Source organism: Pygocentrus nattereri, chromosome 18 (assembly GCF_015220715.1).
Source record: "Pygocentrus nattereri isolate fPygNat1 chromosome 18, fPygNat1.pri, whole genome shotgun sequence".
Taxonomy (NCBI): Eukaryota; Metazoa; Chordata; class Actinopteri; order Characiformes; family Serrasalmidae; genus Pygocentrus; species Pygocentrus nattereri.
Genome location: NC_051228.1, coordinates 5080688 through 5098330, shown reverse-complemented (window position 1 = coordinate 5098330; position 17643 = coordinate 5080688). Strand labels below are relative to the sequence as shown.

Here is a 17643-nt window from a genome sequence, read left to right as displayed (position 1 = left end):
CTTTCTAATTCTCCCGTTCCACCTTAAATGTGGTTTACGTCAGAATTTAAGGTGGAATGGGAAAATTCAAACAAGAAGCTGGAGAATGGGAAGCGACTTCAGCTTCGTAAAACAGTCCAACGTTGAGAGACATTTCACAAGATACTTTTGAGGAAAAGTTTTCTGGCGGGGACGTTATCACACACTGAGACATACGGGACATTAACTGCTGTGGCTCCCAAGATGGTCTGATTTTTGTTCCAAGGACAAACGTTTGGGTTTGACTCCTGATCTAACCTGGCTTTTAATGCAGAGGGAGCCGGTCGAAATTTCTCGCTCCTCCAGTTGTGTTTCTGTTATGTGCCGCCACAGACTGTCCGGGCGCTGCTCTTCCGCATGTCCAAGTTCCACCTTCTGCGTTCCGTCCACATTGTTATAAATTTAGAAAATTGATTTTTGACATTTGCGAATCGATTCAGAATCGTTCACGTCTGCATCGCAATACATCTAAGAATCGATTTTTCCCCGCACCCCTCATCACCTACCATGTTTAAAAGTTCAGCTATGCTCTTATATGGGAATACTAGTGTCTTGCTATGGTGTACATGAAATAAATCAAGAATTGAATGAGGTGCTTTTCCCGGTCACTGGGGGCTATTTCCATGGTTAACTTGGTGAATTGTAACCGGGTGCTGGCTGACTGCAGCCACTGAGATTGATATTCCAGTGTTACAGTACAGAAAGACTGTGAAGCTGCAGGTCCTTTGACGGTTACTAAATATGACTCTGCTGTTCTCCCGTCCAATTAAAGGGAGCAAAACTGCCAAAGAGCAGCAGGTTGCTCACAGCACGGGGGCTCCGGGCGGAAAAGGGCAGAGTGGGGAGTCTTGTATGATCTCACTCCGGACATCTAGAGATACAGTGCGGCCATCACTCATCACCGGACCCTGAAATAGGATACTGTATCCTTAGGATAGAGCTTTTCAACAGATTTCACTGTGCAGCAAACAGCGAGCCATGATCAGCCACCATCAGGATCAGGATTTATTTACTGTCCGAAGCAAAATGTAACATTCCTGGACATTTTGGTGATTTTCCAAGTGAATATGAGTTAACACGTCCTCTAGTGGAAACTGAAACATGGCGTTTTTCTGCAGATTTTAGTGTTTCTCTTTATTTACTGGGCTTGATTAATTGTCCATTTCTGTCATTTTTCAGGTTTTGGCATGATTTGAAAATGTCTGTTTTCCTTCACAACGTCTGTAAATTTCATGATGAATAGACCAAAGCAAATGGCCCAGAATGACTTGGAAAAGCGTCGGGTTACATTGACTTACGTTAAAAGTAAGGTATGTTTTTTCCCTTCTCCTGTGAAGTTCCCATTTAGGAGATACGAGGTTTTGTTCTGACAACAGCGATATGTTTTATTACACACCCGATATGTTCAGTTCAACAAATGAGTAGTAATTAAGATTAAAATGTGCAGCAGTTTGTGCTCTGTAGAGCACACTTTGGCTTATTTTCACTTCAAATCAATGAAATGTCATTTAAAAAGGGGTGCACAAACTTTTGCATAGGACTGATTTTGTGTATTTGTTTGTTTGTCTTGTAACGTATTCAGATAGAGTTAGTTTGAGTGCCAAGAATATGTACTAAATAGCAGTAACAGGTACTTTAAAGGGCCCCATGCTGCATTTCTCTTGTATCTATTGTATTAATGTGCTTTTAACTGCATAATTTATTTTACATCACCCTTTTCCAACTTCTCTTTATCTCTTAGAATCAAACAGGCTATGCCTTTAAGACTGATATATGTAAATTAGCTCTATTCTGATTGGCAAAAGGCAGTCCGGGCTATAACTTTCATGTTAATGAGCTGGCTTGCTGCAGATTGAATGGGCTGGTTAACTGTATGCAAATACGCTGGTTTGCCTGACATCACAATTTTTCTAGCTTAGTTTGAAATGTTAACATTTATTATCTTTTCATTTGCAAGATAGTAGATAGTGCTTTTGTGATTTTGTATTTTGCTGTTTGTTTAAAGAGGGGTTTAAATAAAAGTTAGTTAGATTTCAGTTTGCACATCCCCCCAAAAATTAATGTTACATTACATTCAAGAAAACATTACATCCAGCCAGAGACACATTATTTTAATAGTAATTATATCATCATCCCGATATCCGGCAGCTTAAGTGAATTGCATTATGTCAATGTCATGCAGACCTAATATGATTAGACAAAACGTTGAATATTTCCAGGTGCCAGGATTCTCTGAACAAAGTGACCATCTCAGAGTCCAGCCTCCAACATCACTGAATGTGTTTGAGATCTCTTGGGTTGTGAAAATCAGGATGTGTGACCAGCTTCTAAGACTGAACTTTGGAGGTGTGGCTAAAGATTTCATTGAGAAAAATGACACCGAGTTCCCTGAAAAGAATGGAGGCTGTTAGACAGATAGACAGTGACACCCTATCCCAATCCTGGGATCCCAATTCCCAGTCCTGGACAATTGATAACTTGTATTTAGTGGCTGTTTTGGTTGGAAATTGAATGAATAAAGTGATAGTCTGGCTGTTTCCCATCATTTACACTATTTAACTGACTATAATGATATCAAATAAATGTGCTGATTGAAATGAAGTGTAGCAAAACCCAGAGGTGGATGAAGAACACAAACCATGTACTTGAGTTAAAGTCGAGACGCCCAAGATAAATATTCCTCCAGTAAAAGTAGAAGTTCCTCCCTTTAGACCTCCACTTGAGTAAAAGTACTAAAGTATTTTCCTTCAAATGTACTTAAGTATAAAGTAAAAGTACTAAAAGAGGAATTCTGGCTCTGATGTCCTGTTATCATTTTTATAACCAGACTGGCTTCATGAACTCATTTCAGGTGAAAGTCCTCCAGCGTCTCTCTTGGTAAACCAGTCTTTTAATAGAACGTCATTAATTAGTGACGCTGACGTCTATTAAAATGACCAGAAGCACAAAACACTGAAGGTAAACAGTTTCCATCAGGGAGAACCGAGTGGCTCTGAAATCACTTTTTACACACAAGCAAAGTTTCAGTTTCAGATTTATTTACAACTTAGTTCCAAGTTTAAGTTGAATAAAAACTGGCTTTAAACTCAGGATCACAGATGAGCTCCTTTACTATGTTGATCTGTAGGCGTCTGTTCATAAACATAAACCAGCCCAAACTCATTTACTATAAAATGAAATGGTGTTTGTAGAAATTCAGAAAAAAGCCGCGTCAGTCTCGACTGCATATGTGGACATATTTCTATATTGAGCTCTATTTACACAAAGTTAGGTTAGTTCATCATTTATGTTGAACAGACTCTCCCAAAGTTTTACGCTGCTGCGCTGACGTTGAACCGCGTGCTGCACTGGGTCGGTATGACCAACAGGTCAAAACCAGCTCTAAACAAAGTGACCGCTGGGCCCTGATTGGTGCTCTGGCTTTGCGCTTCTTTCGTTTTGACATGTTACGTTTTTATACACACAGAAACCAAAAGGAACGACAGATTTCTCAAAAAAGTCAGATAGACTCTGAAATGTAGTGGAGTGAAAGTGAAAACTCACCCAGTAATGGAGAAACTTCAGTACAGATACACCAAAAATACTAAAGTACAGAAACTAATTACATTTACTCAGTTACTTAGTTACTTAGTTACTTACTAAAAGCGAAAACTGGGAACGAAAACTGCGTCTGTCCTGTATGTAGCTGGGGGTGGGGGTGGGCTGCTGGGGGGGTGTAGGGGGGTTTAATACGCTGACATCACGATAAGCTCAGGTTAGATCGCTTAAGGCTGGAGAGAGTCTTTCTGTGAATCTGTCATACTCTCTTAACAAGGTGGTTCCTCAAGGGTTCTTTAATAAGGTAAATGGTTCTGTATAGAACCATGCACACTCAAAGAACCCTTTTGCTTCATTAAAGGGTTCTTTGCATCGTAAAAAGGGATCATCAGATTGATGCTGTAGATGGTTCTATGTGGAACCTTTTTGAAAAGGGTTCTATACAGCACCAGAAAGGGTTCTTCTGTTGTAACAAGCTTGATATCGTAACAATAGAAGAACCCTATGAAACAGGAGAAAGTGAACGTGTGTAGATGGTTCCATATCGCACCAAAAAAGGGTTTGTCTGTTGTTACAAGGTCTAGCTTGAGCCCTTTTGGGTGCTATATGGAACCTGTTTCTATGTAGAACCATCTATAACACGTCCATGCATATTTTCCATCCGTCTGAAGAACACTTTTATGATACCAAGAGCCCTTTAGTCATGCAAAGGGTTCTGTAAGTGTTCATGGTGCTGTAAAGAACCATTTTCTTCACTAAGAAGCTCTTGGAGAACCATTTTTAAGAGCATACGATATAAAGAGTGTTACAGTAATAGAACCCTTTTTCTATATAGGAACTATCTACAACATATTCTTTAGCCATCTGAAGAACACTTTTATGATGCAGAGAGCCCTTCAGGCATGCAAAGCGTTCTTTGAGTGTTCATGGTTCTATGTAGAACCACTGTCTGTACTAAAGACTTCTTGAAGAATCATCATTTTTAAGAGTGTCTGATATCAAGCTTTTTAGAATAGAAGAACCCTTTAAAAAAGGGTCTCTCTAGAACCATCTACAGCAGATTCATTCAGCAGAATCTAAAGAACGCTTTCATGTTGCAAAGAACCCTTTAATCTTGCAAAAGGTTCTTTTTGTGTTCTGAGTTCTATAGAGAATCATTTTCTTTACTAAAGAACCCTTGAAGAACCATCTTTTTTAAAGGTGTATGATGTCAAGCTTCATACAATAGAAGGTTCTACACAGAACCATCTACAGCCCAATATCCATCAATCTGAAGAACGCTTTTATGATACAAAGGGTTCTTTGAGTGTTCATGGTTCTATAAAGAACCATTTTCTTTACCAAACTACCCTTGAAGAACCACCTTTTTACAAGTCTACAATATCAAGCTTTTTAAAATAGAAGAACCATTTTTGGTGCTGTATAGAACCCTTTCAAAAATATTCTATCCAGAACCATCTACAGCACATTTTCAATCTGTCTGTAGAACCCTTTTACAATGCAAAGAACCCTTTAAAGATACAATGGCTTCATTGAGTGTTCGCGGTCCTTTATAGAACCATTTCTTAAGTAAAGAACCCTTAACGAACCATCTTTTTTAAGTGTCTATGATGTGGAGATTTTAAAGAACCCTTTTCGGTGCTATATAGAACCATCCATCCATCCATTTTCCAAGCCGCTTCTCCGTCAGGGTCGCGGGGGCTGTATAGAACCCTTTTCGAAAAAGGTTCATCTACAGCACAATCTTCATCAATCTGAAGAGCCTGTATGGTGCAAAGAGCCCTCATGCAAAGGGTTCTTTGAGTAATGATGGTTCTATATAGTCCATTTTCTTTGACTAAAGAACCCTTCAAGAACCATTTTTTTAAGAATGTATGAGCTCCTGCTCATTCACAGTTCCAACGACTGGCCACTTCATTCATCCTGTGACCACTGATGAAGGACTAGAGGATGACCAACGCAAACTGTGCAGCAGCAGATGAGCTGTCGTCTCTGACTTTACATCTACAAGGTGGACCGACAAGGTAGGAGTGTCGATTAGAGTGGACAGTGAGTGGACACAGCGTTTAAAAACCCCAGCAGCACTGCTGTGTCTGATCCACTCGCACCAGCACAACACACACTACCACATCAGTGTTACTGCAGTGCTGAGAATGATCCACCACCCAAATAGTACCTGCTCTGTGAGGGTCCATGGGGGTCCTGACCACTGAAGAACAGGGTAAGAAAGTATCAGATGGACAACAGTCTGAAACTGTAGAACTACAAAGTTAAGTGATACTTTTTTTAATCCCACCTCCACATTTAACCCATCCGTGAAGTGAAACACCACATACACACTAGTGAATACACACACACTAGGGGGCAGTGAGCACACAGCTCTATCCACGGCGCCTGGGGAGCAGTTGGGGGTTAGGTGTCTTGCTCAAGGACACCTCAGTCGGTGCTGGGGATCGAACCGGCGACCTTCCGGTCACAGGGCCAGCTCCCTAACCTCCACGAGTGCACCTATACAGTAAGTGGAGCTGATAAAATGGACAGTGAGCGTAGAAATGAAGAGGTGGTCAATGAAGTGGCTGGTCAGTGTGTTTACAACAGCAAACAGTTCAATAATAAGACTCATTTAGGCCGTTTGGGTGAAACTGAAGGGGTTCAGTCAGAAGCGTATCTCACTGTGTGACCCTCATAAAGCTGTGGGCAGGTTGGCAGCGAGAGGAGTTCAAGCTTCGCTCCGAGGAGCAGTTTCTGTGCTGATCTTTCCGCTGGCTGTGCTGCCCACACACTCTCTCTGTGACACAACAGCAAGGCCCTACAATGTAGCAGAGGCAAGGTGCTAAATTTAGCCCACTCAAAATTCAGTCTCTGTGGGCCGGAGAATGAAAAACGAGTGTGACAAATCATGGAAGCCCCTTTAGCAGCTGGAGTGAGCCAAAGAATTAAGATGGGTGTCCTTATACACACTTGAGGCGAGAGGGGAATTATAATAAAGCCTTCCTGAAGTCGCCAAAGCGTAAATAAATCTAAAAGCATTAAACATTTCCTCCGCAGCGGTTGTACAGATGGGCTGTTGTCTGCAGCCGAACTCTCTCAGTCGCGCCAAGCAGAGCTGCGTTTTGGCAGGAGGTTTGTAGAGAGATAAGTATGAGGATCCGAGCGTGACGATGTGGTCTAAGACGACGCGACAGGACAGATGCACAACTGACCGATGTAGATCAAAAGCCTCGCGAAGGCTGTTTACACACAAAAGACGATATCAGGCCATAATCACGAAAAAGTTCCTCATAATTAAAGATCTCGCTCATTAATGTGAAAACGATGTGAACAACAAGGTACTGCTTCAACTGCACTCTTAAAAAGACGGTTCTTTTAAGGTTCTGTAGTAAAGACAATGGTTGTGTCTAGAACCAGGCACTCAAGGAACCATAGGTGCTGTAGGTGGTTCTGGACAGAACCTTTTTTGACAAAGGTATATTCTGTATAGCACTCAAAAGGGTTAAGACTTGATGTTGTGACAATAGAAGAACCCTTTTAGGTGCTGTATAGAACTGGAATCTGTACGTGTCATTGTCTTTATAAAAGAACCATGAAATAACCATCTGTGTTAATCAAATAGAACCATTTCCATTTAAAAACCTATACAACACGTTCTTCAACAATCTGAAGAACCATTTCACCAGGCAAAGAGCCATTTAAGCAGGCACATGGTTCTATATAGAACCTCTGTCTTTTTGAAAGGACTCGAGAATCATCTTTTGAAGTATATAGAACCATGTTCAGAAAGGTTCTATGCAGAACTATACACAAAACATTCTCCATTAATCTGAAGAACAACTTCACCATGAAGTGAAGAACCATTTCAGCTTGCAAATGGTTCTATACTGAACCACTGTCTTTATAAGAACTACTATCTTGAAGAACTATCTTTTTCAAGCATGGAGAACTATTTTCAGAAAGGTTCCATATAGAACCATATACAACACATTCTCCATCAATCTAAAGAACGATTTCGTCCTGAAAAGATCAATTTAAGCATGTAAATGGTTCTATATAGAGAACCTCTGTCTTTATGAAAGGACTCTTCAAGAATCCCAAACAGCTACGTACTCCCTAAATAGTGTTCTAGCTATGAAAGTGTAGACGTTCTGGCCTCTACAGCCAAACAGTGCATCGAGTGTGGACGTCCCAAATGACTGTCTCTCAGCTGTATTTTGCGCGGCTGAGGTTTTCAGGATCCAGTAAATCCGTACGTAGTGCACTATGTAGGGAGCAGGGAGCCGTTTGAGATTCAGCCCCAGCACGAGAGGAGGGGCGCATGTTTTAGAGAGCCAGAGTTCCCTGCAGAAGTGCAGAACCCTTTCCGGCATTGTTTTATCAGTGTAGCCCCGGAGCAATGGGGATATCTACAGCGCAGGCTATCGCTGCTCCATGCAGTACTGGCACTGCTTGTTACCTGTTTTAATGAGTCTCTGTGTGTCTGCTTAGCAGCCAGACAGCCCCTGCCAAAGCCCCCCAGATCACTCAGCATTTCTCTCTCTTAGCGCCAGACCACTCCCAGTGTACCCCAAAGAGCTGTTCCCTCCCAAAAGGCCTGAATAAGTTCCAGCTGAAGCCGCCTGTGTGGAAGGTTTAAAGTGCAGAGAGCCGGTTCTGCTGCAGCTGGAGCTCTGATTCAGCGACTTTAGACAGAACGCATTAGTGGGTTATATTTGTCTCTTTGTGGAGCTTTTTGACTAGTCATGTAAGAAGAGCGAAGTCGAGCTGAGCGCGCCGAACAGTTTTCTATTAAAAGCCCTTTTCAGAGCAGCGTTGAGTCAAACTCGCCATGCGTGACGTTTTGCTGCCGAGGGGCCGACACAGACTCGCTGGGGGTGGGCAACCATCATTATTTATCATTGTTTTACTTTATCGTTATTTTATTGTGATATAATTTATCACAACGAGCATTTCTGGGCATGTTGTGGATATGGTCTGTAGTTAAATATCACTGACTAACTACATGTTTCATTACACAGTGAGCAGAATTAGGCCTGTTTAGTTGGATTTGGAGCAGTTGGCAAAACATTGAATAAAAGTAATTGTCGTTGTAGGTTTATTATTATTATTGTTATTATTATTATTGTTATTATTATTATTGTTGTTGTTGTTATATTGGGGATGAGAGAGAAAGTGAAGGTTGGAGAGAGAGAGCGGGAGAGAGAGAGAGAGAGGAGTGTGGCTACGCTCATTTTTAATGGCTTGGGCAAAGTCTCAAGCTTTACGTCAGTAAGCCACTGTTGAATTGAGTTGAGGGGGGGGGTATAAGGAAGGAAAGAGAGCACACAGAGAGAAGGAAGTAAACTGTGAAGGAGGGAGAGACAGAGAATGAGAGGGAGAGAGAGTTGATTGTGATAGATAGCAAAACAGAGAAAGAGGGTAGATTGTGTGAGAGAGAGGATCATTTGAGGGAGACGAGAGCAAAAGAGAGCAAGAGAAAGGAAGAGTGCGATAGAGAGAGAGAGAGAGACAGAGAGAGAAAGAGAGAGAGAGTATTTTTTGATTATTGTTTTGTTTGTCAGTAATGTCCGCTATAATATTAATGTCAATAAAGCCTGAACAGAGCTTAGATGGATGGATGTAAAGTAAATGGTAAAAAATGGGAGAGAGCATTGGGGGTAAAGGAGGGAGAGAGAGAGTAGATGGTAAAAGAGGGAGAGAGAGTAGATGGTAAAGGAGGGAGAGAGAGTAGATGGTAAAGGAGGGAGAGAGTAGATGGTAAAAGAGGGAGAGAGAGTAGATGGTAAAGGAGGGAGAGAGAGTAGATGGTGAAAGAGGGAGAGAGAGTAGATGATAAAGGAGGGAGAGAGAGTAGATGGTAAAAGAGGGAGAGAGAGTAGATGGTAAAGGAGGGAGAGAGAGTAGATGGTAAAGGAGGGAGAGAGTAAATGGTAAAAGGGAGAGAGAGTAGATGGTAAAGGAGGGAGAGAGTAAATGGTAAAAGGGAGAGAGAGTAGATGGTAAAAGAGGGAGAGAGTAAATGGTAAAAGGGAGAGAGAGTAGATGGTAAAAGAGGGAGAGAGAGTAGATGGTAAAGGAGGGAGAGAGAGTAGATGGTAAAGGAGGGAGAGAGAGTAGATGCTAAAGGAGGGAGAGAGAGTAGATGGTAAAGGAGGGAGAGAGAGTAGATGGTAAAAGAGGGAGAGAGAGTAGATGGTAAAGGAGGGAGAGAGAGTAGATGGTAAAGGAGGGAGAGAGAGTAGATGGTAAAAGAGGGAGAGAGAGTAGATGGTAAAGGAGGGAGAGAGAGTAGATGGTAAAGGAGGGAGAGAGAGTAGATGCTAAAGGAGGGAGAGAGAGTAAATGGTAAAAGGGAGAGAGAGTAGATGGTAAAAGAGGGAGAGAGAGTAGATGGTAAAGGAGGGAGAGAGAGTAGATGGTAAAGGAGGGAGAGAGAGTAGATGGTAAAAGAGGGAGAGAGAGTAGATGGTAAAGGAGGGAGAGAGAGTAGATGGTAAAGGAGGGAGAGAGAGTAGATGGTAAAGGAGGGAGAGAGAGTAGATGGTAAAAGAGGGAGAGAGAGTAGATGGTAAAGGAGGGAGAGAGAGTAGATGGTAAAGGAGGGAGAGAGAGTAGATGGTAAAGGAGGGAGAGAGAGTAGATGGTAAAAGAGGGAGAGAGAGTAGATGGTAAAGGAGGGAGAGAGAGTAGATGGTAAAGGAGGGAGAGAGAGTAGATGCTAAAGGAGGGAGAGAGAGTAGATGGTAAAAGAGGGAGAGAGAGTAGATGGTAAAGAGGGAGAGAGAGTAGATGGTAAAGGAGGGAGAGAGAGTAGATGGTAAAGGAGGGAGAGAGAGTAGATGGTAAAGAAGGGAGAGAGTAGATGCTAAAGGAGGGAGAGAGAGAGTAGATGGTAAAGGAGGGAGAGAGAGTAGATGGTAAAAGAGGGAGAGAGAGTAGATGGTAAAAGAGGGAGAGAGAGTAGATGGTAAAGGAGGGAGAGAGAGTAGATGGTAAAGGAGGGAGAGAGAGTAGATGGTAATGAAGGGAGAGAGAGTAGATGCTGAAGGAGGGAGAGAGAGTAGATGGTAAAGGAGGAAGAGAGAGTAGATGGTAAAGGAGGGAGAGAGAGTAGATGGTAAAGGAGGGAGAGAGAGTAGATGGTAAAGGAGGGAGAGAGAGTAGATGCTAAAGGAGGGAGAGAGAGTAGATGGTAAAGGAGGGAGAGAGAGTAGATGGTAAAGGAGGGAGAGAGAGTAGATGCTAAAGGAGGGAGAGAGAGTAGATGGTAAAGGAGGGAGAGAGAGTAGACGGTAAAGGAGGGAGAGAGAGAGTAGATGCTAAAGGAGGGAGAGAGGGTAGATGGTAAAGGAGGGAGAGAGAGTAGATGGTAAAGGAGGGAGAGAGAGTAGATGCTAAAGGAGGGAGAGAGAGTAGATTGTAAAGGAGGGAGAGAGAGTAGATGGTAAAGAAGGGAGAGAGTAGATGCTAAAGGAGGGAGAGAGAGTAGATGGTAAAAGAGGGAGAGAGTAGATGGTAAAGGAGGGAGAGAGTAGATGCTGAAGGAGGGAGAGAGAGTAGATGGTAAAGGAGGGAGAGAGAGTAGATGGTAAAGGAGGGAGAGAGAGTAGATGGTAAAGGAGGGAAAGAGAGTAGATGGTAAAGAAGGGAGAGAGAGTAGATGGTAAAGGAGGGAGAGAGAGATGGTAAAAGAGGGAGAGAGTAGATGCTGAAGGAGGGAGAGAGAGTAGATGGTAAAGGAGGGAGAGAGAGTAGATGGTAAAGGAGGGAGAGAGAGTAGATGCTGAAGGAGGGAGAGAGAGTAGATGGTAAAAGAGGGAGAGAGAGTAGATGGTAAAGGAGGGAGAGAGAGTAGATGGTAAAGGAGGGAGAGAGAGTAGATGGTAAAGGAGGGAGAGAGAGTAGATGCTAAAGGAGGGAGAGAGAGTAGATGGTAAAGGAGGGAGAGAGAGTAGATGGTAAAGGAGGGAGAGAGAGTAGATGCTGAAGGAGGGAGAGAGAGTAGATGGTAAAGGAGGGAAAGAGTAGATGCTGAAGGAGGGAGAGACAGTAGATGCTAAAGGAGGGAGAGAGAGTAGATGGTAAAGGAGGGAGAGAGAGTAGATGGTAAAGGAGGGAGAGAGTAGATGCTAAAGGAGGGAGAGAGAGTAGATGCTAAAGGAGGGAGAGAGAGTAGATGGTAAAGGAGGGAGAGAGAGTAAATGCTAAAGGAGGGAGAGAGAGTACATGGTAAAGGAGGGAGAGAGAGTAGATGGTAAAGGAGGGAGAGAGAGTAGATGCTAAAGGAGGGAGAGAGAGTAGATGCTAAAGGAGGGAGAGAGAGTAGATGGTAAAGAAGGGAGAGAGAGTAGATGATAAAGGAGGGAGAGAGAGTAGATGGTAAAGGAGGAAGAGAGAGTAGATGGTAAAGGAGGGAGAGAGAGTAGATGGTAAAGGAGGGAGAGAGAGTAGATGGTAAAGGAGGGAGAGAGAGTAGATGCTAAAGGAGGGAGAGAGAGTAGATGGTAAAGGAGGGAGAGAGAGTAGACGGTAAAGGAGGGAGAGAGAGAGTAGATGCTAAAGGAGGGAGAGAGAGTAGATGGTAAAGGAGGGAGAGAGAGTAGACGGTAAAGGAGGGAGAGAGAGAGTAGACGCTAAAGGAGGGAGAGAGAGTAGACGGTAAAGGAGGGAGAGAGAGTAGATGGTAAAGGAGGGAGAGAGAGTAGACGGTAAAGGAGGGAGAGAGAGTAGACGGTAAAGGAGGGAGAGAGAGTAGATGCTGAAGGAGGGAGAGAGAGTAGATGGTAAAGGAGGGAGAGAGAGTAGATGGTAAAGGAGGGAGAGAGAGTAGACGGTAAAGGAGGGAGAGAGAGTAGATGCTAAAGAAGGGAGAGAGAGTAGATGCTAAAGGAGGGAGAGAGAGTAGATGGTAAAGGAGGGAGAGAGAGTAGACGGTAAAGGAGGGAGAGAGAGTAGATGGTAAAGGAGGGAGAGAGTAGATGGTAAAGGAGGGAGAGAGAGTAGATGCTAAAGGAGGGAGAGAGAGTAGATGCTAAAGGAGGGACAGAGAGTAGATGCTGAAGGAGGGAGAGAGAGTAGATGCTGAAGGAGGGAGAGAGAGTAGATGGTAAAGAAGGGAGAGAGAGTAGATGCTAAAGGAGGGAGAGAGTAGATGGTAAAGGAGGGAGAGAGAGTAGATGGTAAAGAAGGGAGAGAGAGTAGATGCTAAAGGAGGGAGAGAGAGTAGATGGTAAAAGAGGGAGAGAGAGTAGATGGTAAAGGAGGGAGAGAGAGTAGATGGTAAAGGAGGGAGAGAGAGTAGATGGTAAAGGAGGGAGAGAGAGTAGATGGTAAAGGAGGGAGAGAGAGTAGATGCTAAAGGAGGGAGAGAGAGTAGATGCTGAAGGAGGGAGAGAGAGTAGATGGTAAAGGAGGGAGAGAGAGTAGATGGTAAAGGAGGGAGAGAGAGTAGATGGTAAAAGAGGGAGAGAGAGTAGATGGTAAAAGAGGGAGAGAGAGTAGATGGTAAAGGAGGGAGAGAGAGTAGATGGTAAAGGAGGGAGAGAGAGTAGATGGTAAAGGAGGGAGAGAGAGTAGATGCTAAAGGAGGGAGAGAGAGTAGATGCTGAAGGAGGGAGAGAGAGTAGATGGTAAAGGAGGGAGAGAGAGTAGATGGTAAAGGAGGGAGAGAGAGTAGATGGTAAAAGAGGGAGAGAGAGTAGATGGTAAAGGAGGGAGAGAGAGTAGATGGTAAAGGAGGGAGAGAGAGTAGATGGTAAAGGAGGGAGAGAGAGTAGATGCTAAAGGAGGGAGAGAGAGTAGATGGTAAAGGAGGGAGAGAGAGTAGATGGTAAAGGAAGGAGAGAGAGTAGATGGTAAAGGAGGGAGAGAGAGTAGATGGTAAAAGAGGGAGAGAGAGTAGATGGTAAAGGAGGGAGAGAGAGAGTAGACGCTAAAGGAGGGAGAGAGAGTAGATGGTAAAGGAGGGAGAGAGAGTAGATGGTAAAGGAGGGAGAGAGAGTAGATGCTAAAGGAGGGAGAGAGAGTAGATTGTAAAGGAGGGAGAGAGAGTAGATGCTAAAGGAGGGAGAGAGAGTAGATTGTAAAGGAGGGAGAGAGAGTAGATTGTAAAGGAGGGAGAGAGAGTAGATGGTAAAGAAGGGAGAGAGTAGATGCTAAAGGAGGGAGAGAGAGTAGATGGTAAAGAAGGGAGAGAGAGTAGATGGTAAAGGAGAGAGAGAGAGTAGATGGTAAAGGAAGGAGAGAGAGTAGATGGTAAAGGAGAGAGAGAGAGAGAGAGAGAGAGAGAGAGAGAGAGAGAATAGACTGCAAGGCAGTAAGAGGGAGTCTAAAGGAGAGGAGTGCTGTAGTGTTGAGGAGAGGTAGCGACATGAAGAGGGAGAGTGTGAATGGGGAAGCCGTTTAGGGAGAGAACGAGAGAACATGATACAGAAGCTGTGTCCTGAACGAGGACACAGCCTCTCTCTCTCTCTCTCTCTCTCTCTCTCTCTCTCTCTCTCTCTCTCTCTCTCTCTCTCTTTCTCTCTCTCTCTCTCTCGCTTGCTCTCGCGGGGAGGATGCCAGCAGAGAGCTGCTCGGACTTGTGAGGTAACGTACGAGACTCTGTTCTCTCTGTGTTTTATCGAAAGAGCTCAGGATTGTTAAGTTATTGATGATGTTTGTTTGCATGTTGTTGCTGACGTTGTTCTTTTTGTCTGTTTTTATGTCTTTGTTTGTTATTATGAGCTTAAAATTAGTGCAGCACAGCTCATCCAGTGCTTTGGAGTGCTCAGTTCATACACATCAGATCTGACCTGACTAGTCTCACGAGATTAGGCCTGCGGTGTTATTGCACTGAACCCTTTAGTCTTCCTGATCAGCAGCTGCTAATATGAAACTAATGTGTACGACATGTAAAGTGAAGTTCCACAAACAGTTCCCTGAGACTTTAAAGGGTTAAACTGTGAGGTTCTAAGCTATAAATGCCTTCGGCTTCACTTTGGTCAGGTACCAGAGCGCGATTGCCGGTGATGAATCGTTCCATCAATAGCAGAGCTGAAAAACTGCACTGTTCGGGGTTCTGGGTGTCAGGTGAACGTATCACTGTCTTAGGCTGTGCCAGGAATCCGTCCGATATAAAAACAGATTGTATTTCCAATGAAAAAGATTAGATTTCAAAGGGTTGTACCGGTATGGAAGTCGTGGGATGATGCTGAAAAGCCAGTGTTGATACTTTATTGTGGCCGATGTTGAGTTTTTGTGAAACTGAGCATGTTTGAAAAGCGTGGAAACGCTCACCAATAGTGACCATGGTGAATATATGTGGAGTGGTATGTTCACATGCACAAATAAGGTGGCAAGTGATGGGCTGTAATTTCCAGGTTTTAGATATTATATTCCAGCATCCAAAATGGGATGGATGAGCAGTAATCAAGGTGCCTCACATTACAGTGATTTTACCCTGGGATTTGAACATTTTATTTAGTTTTTATTTGTCTTTAGGTTCTAATTTACAAGCGTACTTTAGTTTTGGTTAGTTGTAAGAGAGCATATCACCAACTGTTAAATATTTGTGTGTAATTCAATTGATGTAAAATGGTTCAGATTTCTTTACAGTGGTGGTGATGGGAACCAGGGGTTGCCATGTCCTCAACAATAATATAGCCATTTTGCCTCACAACACCCTGCATGTACCTGTTCACTGCATGTACCTAGTCCAAACTCTACGAAGGCGACATCCTGTATAAATAAGAATAACGTGGCCACGACTTAGTAAGGTGTGGGAATTCAATTCAATTCAATTCAATTCAACTTTATTGTCATTATATAATACAGGGTAGTACAGTATAGCGAAACACTATGGGGCGACTTTTCCAGTGCAGTAATAAAAGATGCATAGTAAACAGTGCAAAGACAAAAGACAGTGAAAGACAGACAAGATGTGCAGAGTCAGTAGGTACAGGTGTCGACCGTAGACAAGATGTGCATAGGTAAGTGTTCTAGGTGTACAGGACGTATAGACAGTTAGTGCATAGTCAGATATTCGAGTGTATCAGGTATATAGACAGAAATGTGCTGGTGAACTGCAGTACAGTACAGTAAATGCAGAAATACTATTGGTAAAGAGATGTAAACAGTGATCTGTACATAAAGTGTTCAGCGCAGGTACAGAGTAGCAGCATAATGTTCAGATGAGATCCTAAGTCGTGGCCACACGTTATTTTAATTAATATAGGATGTCGCCATTGGATCTCTTTAAAAATCTTTGCAAAGCCTCTGTGAAACAACGTCTCAGACTCCAGGCAGTGCATTCATAACCATTTCGTGCAATAACTTTCTGTGAGGGAGCTTTTAAAGGTGGACGCCTGGTTCCTATCACCACCACTGTGAAGAATTCAGATTTGGAGTTTCTCCAGAATTTCTCTAGCATTTTCCATCAAACCACTCGGAGTGACTTTGTTTACCTCCTAACATTTGAATTAAGCAGAATTTTTGGAATTTCCTTTTGAAAGTTGTGGCTGTTTGGTTTTTAGTTTCAGTTCTAGGTTTGGTTTCTAGTACATGGCCTAGTTCTGAAATGGGCTTAACCTCACTGTGGTGTTACTCAAAAACTGCACCACCTCCTGGCTATTAAAGGTGGACGTCTACCAAGGAAAGTGATTTCTTCTAACGGTAGGCTATGATTGCCAGGCAACATAATGATCAAAGAAAGGGCCGTGAACAGGGCTGTTTTCCCACCAAACTACACCAAACTTTTATATGAAATATTGAAGTATTAAAAATATGAGCTGATCAAGCTAAACAGACCACAGAACTTTTCTAGCAGAGGAAACGTTCCGATTATTTGTCTAAGTTAGTCGGGTTTGCGGGATAACATGAAGGGGTTATGGATAAGTTATTGGGAAAAATTATATATTTTCCATTATGCACCTAAAATTTATGACAGTAATATCACAATCCTGAGTCGGTAGCCTGTAGGCTGTGTACTTTCCAAAATAAAGAGCTTCATTTAGTTTCACTGCAGCATTTCCTGCCTCATTCTCACCATCGTCTCTGCAATATAATGGAATTTAATGGCAGTAATTCATTTAACTTGCCTATTTAACAATTTAACGGACAGGGAGGAGCATATTATTCAAACGGAACACACTTGGGTTAGCCTAAGCTTATCAGCTAGCCGTGCAAATGTTGCAGTGCAAAAGGTTGTTTTGAGAAGTTTGAAAAACGAATGTACATGTCTGGCTACGAACCTGTGTACCATTGTGGTAAAGTGCCCTTTGTTGTTGTTAGCCGTGCAGACTTTAGCATGCGAACTAGCCCACTAGCTGAGGAAGTTGTTACAGCGGGCCTAGATAACGGAGTAGTCTGCAACCTCGTCCCTCAGCTCATCTAACACCCTTGAGCTGACAAAGTAATGGAACAGGCAAGCGGAAAAAGTGACGAGGCAAACTGGATGAGGGCTAGTTTAATCCTCTAGGGTCCAAGAACATGCCACTGCATCAATTTCAATGTTTTGTTATATGCTTCTGTATCTTTTTGATAATACAGCACATAAATAAGTTTCAAATATTTGCTGAATCTGTAGAGTCGCCCTTTCCATTGCATCTTATCACAAGATCGTACGTGACTCACATTCTGAGTTATAAGCCTATGAAGAGGGGCTGGGATACACGTCACCTGCCGCTCGCCATGTTAAACTGGTGGATTCATGTGACCGTCTACATTCTGTGTGAAACTGGCCATTGGACACTTAGGAAATCACTTAGACTGACCATCATGCCGGAAACCATTCTTCATTTAGTCCAAAGTTAATATCTTTTTATGGCCAATGTAAAGCTGAAATGCTCACCAATAATCACTGTAACTGTATGTGCAGTAGTGCTTTCACGTGGACATGCAAACATAAAGTGGCAGGTGATGGGCTGCAATTTCCAATATTCCAATACAATATTTTAACATCCAAAATGGGACTGATTAGCAGTAACCAAGATGCCTCGCATTACAGTAGCCACGTTTACATGCAGCCTAATAACACATTAATAATCTGACTAATAGCTCAATCGGAATAGAATACGTCCATGTAAACACCTCAATCTGAATAGTCTCGTCCGATTG

At 42.9% G+C, this 17643-nt stretch overlaps 1 protein-coding gene across 5 annotated transcripts in view; it reads left to right on the top strand.

The window, feature by feature from the left end:
• Positions 1-17643, top strand: part of gramd1ba (GRAM domain containing 1Ba) — a 182206-nt gene that overhangs the window by 23515 nt on the left and 141048 nt on the right. For 2 of the 5 annotated variants that reach the window (XM_037546946.1, XM_037546945.1), the window contains exon 1: positions 13825-14136. The exons of 1 other annotated variant lie outside the window; for it this stretch is intronic. The gene's annotated coding sequence lies outside the window, so the exon portion shown is untranslated. Of the gene's footprint in view, positions 1-13822; positions 14137-17643 lie in introns of those variants that run through there. 2 more of the 5 variants (XM_037546942.1, XM_037546944.1) reach the window with 2 other exon arrangements.